The sequence below is a fragment of the Camarhynchus parvulus genome, chromosome 7 (genome assembly GCF_901933205.1).
Source record: "Camarhynchus parvulus chromosome 7, STF_HiC, whole genome shotgun sequence".
NCBI lineage: Eukaryota > Metazoa > Chordata > Aves > Passeriformes > Thraupidae > Camarhynchus > Camarhynchus parvulus.
This window is the reverse complement of record NC_044577.1, coordinates 36,020,226-36,031,086: the sequence shown is the minus strand read 5'-3', so window position 1 is coordinate 36,031,086 and position 10,861 is coordinate 36,020,226.

The window sequence follows — 10,861 nt, the reverse complement described above, 5'->3', positions numbered from 1 at the left end:
AATATAATGTATATCATAAAATAATAAACCAGCCTTCTGAAACATGGAGTCAGATCGTCTTTCCTCTTCCTGAGACCCCTGTGAACACCACCACAGAAAGTGGAGGCCAAGAAGAAGAAGAAGGAGAAAGGCTGGACATGCCCAGATTCCTCCATCTTGCCCCCTGAACCCCCATACCAAAAACCCCAAAATCTATTTTTTACCCCGTGATAAATTCACTATCATTCTACTTAAACTGTCGTGGCTTGTAATCCCTTTGGCTCCTGGCACTGCCACCAAACCAGGCCGGAGAGCAAAGTTCATTCATTTCAGAGTTCAGCTGAGCCCTTGCTGCAAGCCCAGCTCTGGAAGCAGTTCTGAACACAATTCCAGACTGGTTTGGGTTCAGAGGGATCCTAAAGTTCATCCCATTCCATCCCCCTGCCATGGGACATCTCCCACTGTCCCACGCTGCTCCAAGCTCTGGCCTTGGACCCTTCCAGGGATCCAGGGGCAGCCCCAGCTGCTCTGGGAATCCCATCCCACCCAGGAATTCCCAATTCCCAATGTCCCATCCATCCCTGCCCTCTGGCAGTGGGAGCCATTCCCTGGCTCCTGCCCCTCCATCTCTTTTATATATACAACATTACATAACACATAAGCTATATTTATAACAACAACTTCACTTTTTTCCCTCAATGAATAGCAATTTCCAGGGAATTTCAAATTAGAGTTGTGGCATTGCAGCTGTCCCAAGGAATCCTCCCATCTCCCAGGTGAGCAGGCAGTATTTGGAAGGATTTCTAACAAGGGACAAACACAATTCCTGCTCTCTGCTCCCTCCCCAGGACCCTTTCGTGTCCCAGGCACGGAGCCGAGCTGTCTGCTCCTCACAGAAACCAGAGGAGCTGGAAAATTGCATCAGGGCAGAGATAAATCCTCACCTGGGAGAAGCAGGGATGCCCAGGAGCAGGAGGAATGTGAGATGAGATCTCCCACAAACGCTCCCCGATAGTAACTGGGCAACACACAACCTGCACAATCCACTGAAATCCAGCCCTTGTCCTGCAGAGGATTTGCAAAAGTGCTGCTTTCCCAATTTTTTTTTCCCCTCTTGGAATGCACAGATATCTTTAAAAGAATCCTAACTGCGCTTTTGCGGTTCTTCCTGCAAAATGAAAAATTCAGATTTAATTATTGTTTTTTTCAAATCTTCACTACGAATCTCAAACGGTGAATATGATTTATTGCTTCCTTGGAAGTGGAAACCTGTGGGAGTCAACCCTCTTTTCGCACTTTTTCCTGCTGATAATTTTTTTTGGCACGTTTTCAAGCTCATTAGCTGCCACTTCTATGATCCCGTTCCTAAAATAGCACAGTGGAAACTCATTTTCTCCGGACCATTTTCATCCCAGAAAAACTTTCATCACCAAGACGACTTCATTGCATGAAAAACAGAAAGGCTGAAAAAATAATTCCCACCTCAAGGATCGTGAATGCTCAGGCAGACAGCTGGAGCCGTGGCTCAGGAATGGGAGAGCCAAGGGTTTGAATCAGGAATGGGAATGAGATGAAGCTCTCCAGGTCCCCTGGAAATGTCCCAGACCAGGCTGGACAGGGCTTGGAGCAGCCTGGGACAGTGGAAGTGTCCCTGCCATGGCAGGGGTGGGGTGGGATCAGCTTTAAGGTCCCTTCCAACCCAACCCATTCCATGTTCCCAGCATGGTTTTGGATTGGGATTCAATCCAGTTCAACAGGAAAGGGAGAAAAGCTCTGGTGATCCTGATCCTCCCCAAGTCCTTCAGCCTCACATTCCTCCTCCTGCTTTTCCCTGTGTTTCTCCTCCCTGTCCTGCCTCCCAGAGCCTTCTGCCCTGCAGACACCCCCATCCTCCCTCTCCCGGATTATTTAGGGGAGGAAAGAGAGAGGGACAAAGGGGCTGAGCCAGCAGAGAAGGGAAAACACCAGAGGGAGGAGAAGAAAGAGCAGAGCTCAAACCTCACAACAGCAGAGAGAGGTCCGAGGGTGGGAGCTGCTCAACCCATGGACATTTCCTGACAGAATCCAACTCCCTCAAGGTTGGAAGGGTCCTCAAAGGGACAATCAATTCAGCCTGGGCACAACAGATTCATGGAATGGGTTGGGTTGGAAAGGACCTTGAAGCTCATCCCATTCTCCCTCTGCCATAGCAGGGACACCTTCCACCATTCCACCTCCAAACTCCATCCAGCCCAGCCTTGGACACTCCAAAAACTCCCCAAACCAGACCTTGAAAGCAACTTGACAAGGATCAGCAGTCGCAGCCCTTTTGCAGGGGCGCAGGACACTCCAAGAAGTGTTTGGGAGTTCTGACTTGTTTTTCCAACACATTAGTGAATAATTTATCTTGTTAATCTGAAAGGCTGGAAAGAGATCACTGTCTTAAAGATTGATGGCAGAAACTGGAGGGGGGGAAGGGGAACATGAAACAAAATGCCTTCCAGAGCAATTTGCTCATGCAAAATGATTTATGGCTGATATTATATCAGTGGGGGAATTTATGGAGGTGTTCTTGCAAGATTTAGGAGTCAATCCTATTTTCCTGGACCAAGTTGGGGGGAATTTTAAGAGAGGGAGAGGCTGTCCCATAATCAAACACTGCTCACGTTTGCAGCACCTGCAAATCAAAAAATCCTTCCCTCAGCCTGAGTTGATTTACAGGTGAAGGTTTTGGTGAGTGTTGAAAACCCTTCGCTCCAAAAATCCCCTGGAAACTGCCAGTGAACTGTCACAGGGGGAGGTTTATTCCTCCCTTTAGATTGCAAATTAGGCTCTGACCTAATTTAGAAATCACATTTCTGCAAAGCCAGATCCTGTGCTTAGCAAAGCTGCTCTTAACTGAACACAAACTTCCCGTGGCAAGGAATTCCATGGGGAAAATGTTCCTCCCCTTCCTGCAGGCGTGTGAGCCCCAAACCTGCAAACAGAAAGGAAATCCTCATTCCCACGGGATTTCGGAACTCATACCTTCAGGATGCAGCCTGGATTTCCCAGGGAGAGGGAAGGCAGAGGTGGTGCCACCATCCAGAGGGAAATCCGGAGTTTTGGCTCAGTGACATCCCCAAGAACCACATCCCAAAGCTGCTTGGAAGCGCAAAGGATTAACACCAATATCTATTGGCCCAGCGTATTATTAAATACTTGAAATATATTTAATGTGATGCATTACATTTTATGAAATATATTTATGTGTCTGATTCTACAAAATACATTTAATGTATCTGATTTTCACTTAGGAAATTGCTTAAACAGCCAGCAGTGGGTCTTGCTTCCCTGGAATGAAAAATGCAATTTCTCCCCCCAAAATCCCTTTTCCTCTACAAGTGTGGAGCAGAGCCCAGCCCTGATTTCCCCTTTCATCATTTCCAGCCTCTTCCAGCCCATTTTCAGTCCCTGAACCCAGCATGAATAACACCATTGTTGCCCCCTATCAGTGCCCAGCGCTAGGGTTACACCGCTTTGGGAAACCAGCAGCCTTGGGATCACCCCTCCTCACCAGCAGCAGCTTTGGGGGGGGCTTTAAAGGCATTCCAAGCTAAAAATAAAGATATAAATTAAATAAATATTATGTTTTATTTAGATTTATATTTAATTTATATGTATTTATTTATTATTTTTATAATTAATATAATAGTTACATTTCTTTTCTTATCTATTTATTAATTATTTTTATTTATTTATTTCTAATTATTTCTATTATTATATAATAATATATAAATAAAATAATATATAATGTAAAGAAAAATTATTGAACCTCTAATTAGAACTAAAAATATGTATTTGGAGTGGATGGGCAGGAGGAAAAACACTATATATAAATTATACATAAATTATATAAATATATAAAATTTTAAAATATTATTTGTTGTTTATATTTATATATTATTTATAATATTTATTTTTATATAATTTATCTAATCTATATAATATGTATTATTTATTTTATTCAATTTATTACTTCTTTTATTTATTTATCGTTATTTATCTTATATAACAATATATGAATAAAATAATATATAAGATAAAGAAAAATTATTGAATCTTTAATTAGAACTAAAAATATGGATTTAGAGTGGCTGGACAGGAGGAAAAATACAACATATAAATTATAATTATATTTATAGTTATATTTATATAAATTATATATATTAGATATATTATTTCTATAAATTATATATATTCTTATATAAATTATATAAATAAAATTATAAATATAAAACCAAAATTAGTACGTGTTGTTTATATTTATATCATCTATATAATATTTATTATTTATTTTATTTATTATGTCTTTAATTTTTATTTCTTTCTAATTATTTCTATATTATTATATAATAATATAGAAATAAAATAATATATAATCTAAAGAAAAATTATTGAACCTTTAATTAGAACTAAAAATACGAATTTGGAGTGGCTGGGCAGGAGGAAAAACACAATATATAAATTATATATAAATTATATATAAATTATATAAATATATAAATAAAAAATAGTATGTGTTGCTTATATTTATATAATCTATGTGATTCTTATTGTTTATGTAGTTAATTTTGATTTATTTATAATTATTTCTATATTATTACATAATAATATAGAAATAAAATAATATATAAAATATAAAGAAAAATTATTGAACCTCTACTTAGAACTAAAAATACAGATTTGGAGTAGCTGGGCAGGAGGAAAAACACAACATATAAATTATAAATAAATAATATTTATATTTATATTTATATTTATATTTATATTTATATTTATATTTATATAAATGATATATAATTTTTATATAAATTATAGAAATAAAATTATAAATATATAAGTAAAATTAGTATGTGTTGTTTATATAAATATATTTATATAATCTATATAATATTTATTAATTTTATTTATTATTTATGTATTTAATTTTTATTTCTTTCTAATTATTTCTATATTATTATATAATAACATAGAAATAAAATAATATATAATAAAAAGAAAAATTATTGAACCTCTAATTAGAACTAAAAATAGAGATTTGGAGTGGCTGGGCAGGAGGGAAACCACAACATATAAATTATATATCAATTATATTTATATTTATATTTATATTTATATTTATATTTATATTTATATAATTTAAACATACATTATATAAATAAAATTATAAATATACAAGTAAAATTAGTATGTGTTGTTTATATAGTTATATTTATATAATCTATATAATATTCATTAATTTTATTATTTATGTATTTAATTTTATTTATTTCTATATTATTATATAATAATATAGAAATAAAATAATATATAATAAAAAGAAAAATTATTGAACCTGTAATTAGAACTAAAAATAGCGATTTGGAGTGGCTGGGCAGGAGGGAAACCCCAATTCCCTGCACACAAACATCCTTCCATGGGCTGCACCTCCTGGATTCCTGGAGTTCAGGCAAACAACGGGAACACGGAGGGATCCAGGCAGGAACCATGGAGCCCCTGAGGGTCCCATCCTCCCCGAATCCATTCCTGCTCGCTTCGATTTCAGCAGACAGGGGGAAAAGTTGAGCAAATTGGATGTAATTGCCGTGCACTTTGCAGCTCCAGTTCCAGGCAGGTGCAGGGTGACACCCAGCCCTGCCACACCTTGGATTGCAACTGAAAAAATCAAAATAAAATAAAAAAAAATTCAATTTCATCCCGCCTTGGTAGTTTTTGTGGGATTTTTGGGTGAAGGTGGTGTTGTTTCATGGGGGCTGGGGACAATCAGGGGCAGGAGGATGGAGCCAGCCAAGCTTTTCACGTGAGACAAATTGCCCTGGGTTGATTTGGCAGGAATTCCGTGTTCCTGCTGGCTGTCCCCTTGGAACCCAGGCAGGATCCGTCATCAGCTCAAACCACTCCAAAATCTGCTCTTAATGCACCTCTGACAGCTTCAGCAATAAAACCATTTGGATTAATAGAAATTATGATGGTTTTTATTCTCTCTGGGCAACGTTTCTGATTTTCCTCCTGATTTACAGGCCACGGACCAGCCTGGAAATGTGCATTTGGTATTTTGGGGGGTTTTTAACGTTGCTGTAAAATACAAACTGCAGCAACCTCAAAACTCAACCCTGTTTGTTATTGAAAGTGAGGAGAATTTCAGTCACCCCTCCCTTCTCTAGTCCATAAAGGACATTTTGGTTCTTTAATATCCCAGAATTAAAATTTTTAATGCCAGGTGTTACACAAAACTGGCTGGGATGACAAACACGTCCAGCTTAGCCCCTGGTTTAATTATCTTAACATTTTAAACATTCTTTTTTATTTTGTATTTATTTATAAATTATTTCCATACTGTATTTATATATTACTTTCTATTTTATACCTAGTATATATTATTATCTATTTTATACCTATTGTATATTATCTATTTTATACCTATTATATATTACTATCTATTTTATACCTAATATATATTATTATCTATTTTATACCTATCACAGTTATTTATGTTCTTAGATCTAAAAGATGTCTTATATTTATCTACTTGTTTAAATATGATCTATATTATTAACATTTTAACGTTATTCTTTATGAACATTTTTAACACTGTTAACATTTATAACATAAAATTACATTTATTAATTGTTGATTAAAGCAGGTTCATTGCCTTTGAATATATCCCTTCAGACACACAAATATTACTTTGGAGAGAGCAAATACAGAGATAATTACTGCAGGAGAAAAATTAGAATTACCCAAACATTCAAACAACTCATTTTAGGGTTTTTTTTCCACAAAATCTTTATGAGGGGAAGCTTTTCCAGAGGTCTAATTACTGCTTAATCTAGCGATTTAAAAAGCTGGATCTGGACACCAGGGCAAGATAAGATTTGATGTTTTTAACTCTGGTGAAATCTGGTTAAATGGATGAAAAATCCCTAATAAAATCCCATTAAAAAGGCACAAAATAACACCAGGACTTGTAGTAGAGAAACAAATATTTTTAAAAAATATTCTATTTTAATTTATCATTTTTACCTGCAGAGGCATTTCCTGGTGAAAAACCAAAGCAAGCCATGAGAATAAAACAAAAATAGGAATTTTTCCCCCCCTCCAAAGTGGTTTTCATTACAACCCTCCCAGTTTATGTTGTGAAGTTTGGGGAATTTTTTGGCAGATGGATCCTTTTGGCTTCACTTAGTGAGGGAGAAGGAAACCTGAGAGTTTTTCGCCTGAGGCCTCACATTAATTCTTCCCTTTTTGAGCGATGTTGGCCTCCAGCTTTTGGCCAGGGAAGAAAGCAGGATAAAGGCCACGTGTCCTTGGTGCATGTATGGCTTGGGATCTGGGAAACAGAGCCCACAGAACCCAAAAAGAGCCTAAAAAGTGCTTTAAACAGGCCTAAAAACAGCCAAAAAAGAGTCTGGAAAGAGCCGGAAAAGAAACTGAAAAGAGCCTGAAATGAGCCCAAAAAGAGCCTGAAAAGAGCCTGGAAAGAGCCTAAAAGAAAAGAGCCTGAAAAGAGCCCACAAAGAGCCTGTAAACAGCCTAAAAAGAGCCTGAAAAGGGCCTAAAAAGAGCCTAAAGAGAGCTCAAAGAGAACCTAAAAAGAGCCTGAGAAAGGCCTAAAAATGGTGTGAAAGAAGTCCAAAAGGAGCCTAAAAAACAGCCTGAAAAGGGCCTGCAAAGAACCAGAAATTAGTTAGAAAGAGGCTGAAAAGAGCCAAAAAAAGGCATAAAAAGAGCCTAAAAGGAGCCTGGAGAGGGCCCAAAAAGGGCCTAAAAAGAGTCTGAAAAGAGCCTGCAAAGAGCCTAAAATGGGCTTTAAAAAGGGCCTAAAAAAGGCCTGAAAAGGGTATAAAAAGACCCAAAAATACCTTGAAAAGGGCCTGAAAAGAGCTTAAAAAGAACCTGGAAAAGGTCTAAAAAAGACCCAAAAATACCTTGAAAAGGGCCTGAGAAGGGCCCGAAAAGAGCTCGTAAACAGCCCCAAAAGAGCCTAAAAAGAACCCGAAAAGAGCCCAAAAAGAGCCCGGAAACAGCCTAAAAAGAGCCTGAAAAGGGCTCTAAAAGGTCCTAAAAAGAACCCAAAAAGAGCCTAAAACAGCCTGAAAAGGGCCTGAAAAGAACCAGAAACGAGTCTAGAAAGAGGCTGAAAAGAGCCTTAAAAAGGCATAAAAAGAAACTGAAAAGACCCTAAAAGGAGCCTGAAAAGAGCTTGGAAAGAGCTGGGAAAGAGCCTAAAGTGGGCTTTAAAAAGGGCCTAAAAAAGGCCTGGAAAGGGTATAAAAAGACCCAAAAATACCTTGAAAAGGGCCTGAAAAGAGCTTAAAAAGAACCTGAAAAAGGTCTAAAAAGTGAGTGAAAAGAGCCTAAAAAGAGACAGAAAAGAGCCTGAGAAGGGCATAGAAAGAACCTGGAAAAGGTCTAAAAAAGGGAGTGAAAAGGGCCTGAGAAGGGCCCGAAAAGAGCTTGAAAACAGCCCCAAAAGAGCCTAAAAAGAACCCGAAAAGAGCCCGAAAAGAGCCCGGAAACAGCCTAAAAAGAGCCTGAAAAGGGCTCTAAAAGGTCCTAAAAAGGGCCTAAAAAGAGCCTAAAGAGAGCTCAAAGAGAATCTAAAAAGAACCCAAAAGGAGCCTAAAACAACCTGAAAAGGGCCTGAAAAGAACCAGAAATGAGTCTAGAAAGAGGCTGAAAAGAGCCTGGAAAGAGTTGGGAAAGAGCTGGGAAAGAGCCTAAAATGGGCTTTAAAAAGGTCCTAAAAAAGGCCTGGAAAGGGTATAAAAAGACCCAAAAATACTTTGAAAAGGGCCTGAGAAGGGCATAAAAAGAACCTGGAAAAGGTCTAAAAAGGGAGTGAAAAAGGCCTGAATATGGCCCAAAAAGAGCTTGAAAATAGCCCCAAAAGAACCTAAAAAGAGCCTGAAAATAGCCCAAAAGAACACAAAAAGAGCCCAAAAAGAGCCTGCAAGGATTTCTGTTGGGTTTCAAAGGTGCCTTCAGCCCCATCACAACAACAACAAAAAAAAACAAGATTAAAAATTGGAATAATCAATCACCACATGGGAATGAGACACAGAAACGAAGGGAATGGAGACAAGGAGACTTCTGGAGCCTCCATCGTGAGGAGGATGGAGCTGCTCTGGGATGAAGCACCCAGGTGGACCCAAAAATGCCTGGAATGGTGTTTAGGCCCCATTTCAGCAGCACTCTGCATATTTATGGAAGCTTTTTCTTTTTTTAATCCATCAGATCATCCTTTTATCCACACCACTGATACCCTTCTCCAAACAGCTACTCCTCACCTTAGTTTTTTTTTCCAACAGTAATATAACAAAAAAAAAAAACAAAACAAAACAAAACAAAACAAAACAAAAAAAAAAAAAAAAAAAAAAAACAAACAAAAAAAAAACCACTGAAATCCAGCCACTTTTACTATCTCCAAACTCATCCGGATTGAGGGCAGAGAGATTTACAGGACGGATGGCAGCCAGGGCCGGGGGTCACATGGGGGAGCTCTGAAATTCCTCGCCCTAGGACAGCAAATTGCACAGCAGCTGCAGGGAGCTGGGGGTAATGACAGCTCTGGAAGGGCTGCTGACAGATGGGAATTGTCCTGCTGCCTGTGCCAGCACCCTGCTGCCAGCAGGAATTCCCCTGCACGAGGATTTTCGGGAATTAAGGCGTCTCTGGAAGCAGCAGCAGCTGCACTCTGCTCCTCTAAGATCCCAAACTGGGATGTGCAAACCCAGATCCCAAACTGGGGTGTGTGAATCCAGATCCCAAACTGGGATGTGCAAACCCAGATCCCAAACTGGGGTGTGTGAATCCAGATCCCAAACTGGGATGTGCAAACTCAGATCCCAAACTGGGATGTGCAAACCCAGAATCCAGCCACAACTGGGATGTGCAAATCCAGATCCCAAACTAGAATGCCCAAACTCAGATCCCAGTCATACTGGGACTTACAAACCTAGATCCCAAATGGGGTGTGAAACCAGATCAGTCACAATGGGACCTACAAACAGATCCCAAACTGGGATGTCCAAACTCGGATCCCAGTCACAGCTGGGCCTACAAATCCAGATCCAGTCATACGGACCTATAAACCTACATCCCAAACTGGGATGTGCAAACTCAGATCCCAAACTGGGATGTGCAAACCGAGATCCAAACTGGGATGTGCAAACCCAGAATCCAGCCACAACTGGGACCTACAAACCCAGATCAGTCACAACTGGGACGTGCAAACCCAGATCCCAGTCATAGCTAGGACCTACAAACCTACATCCCAAACTGGGATGTGCAAACCCAGATCAGTCACAACTGGGACCTACAAACTCAGATCCCAAACTGGGATGTGCAGATCCAGATCCCAAACTGGGATGTGCAAATACATATCCCAGACACAACTGAGACCTATCAAATCAGATCCCAGTCATAGCTGGGACCTATAAACCTAGATCCCAAACTGGGACGTGCAAACCCAGATCCCAAACTGGGATGTCCAAACTCAGATCCTAAACTAGAATGTCCAAACTCAGATTCCAGTCATAGCTGGGACCTACAAACCCAGATCCAAAACTGGGATGTGCAAACTCAGATCCCAAACTGGGATGTGCAAACTCAGATCCCAAACTGGGATGTGCAGATCCAGATCCCAAACTGGGATGTGCAAACCCAGATCCCAAACTGGGATGTGCGAATCCAGATCCCAAACTGGGATGTGCAAACCCAGATCCCAAACTGGGATGTGCGAATCCAGATCCACTGGGATGTGCAAACTCAGATCCAAATGGGATGTGCAGATCCAGATCCAAACTGATGTGCAAACCCAGAATCCAGCCACACTGGGATGTGCAAATCCAGATCCCAA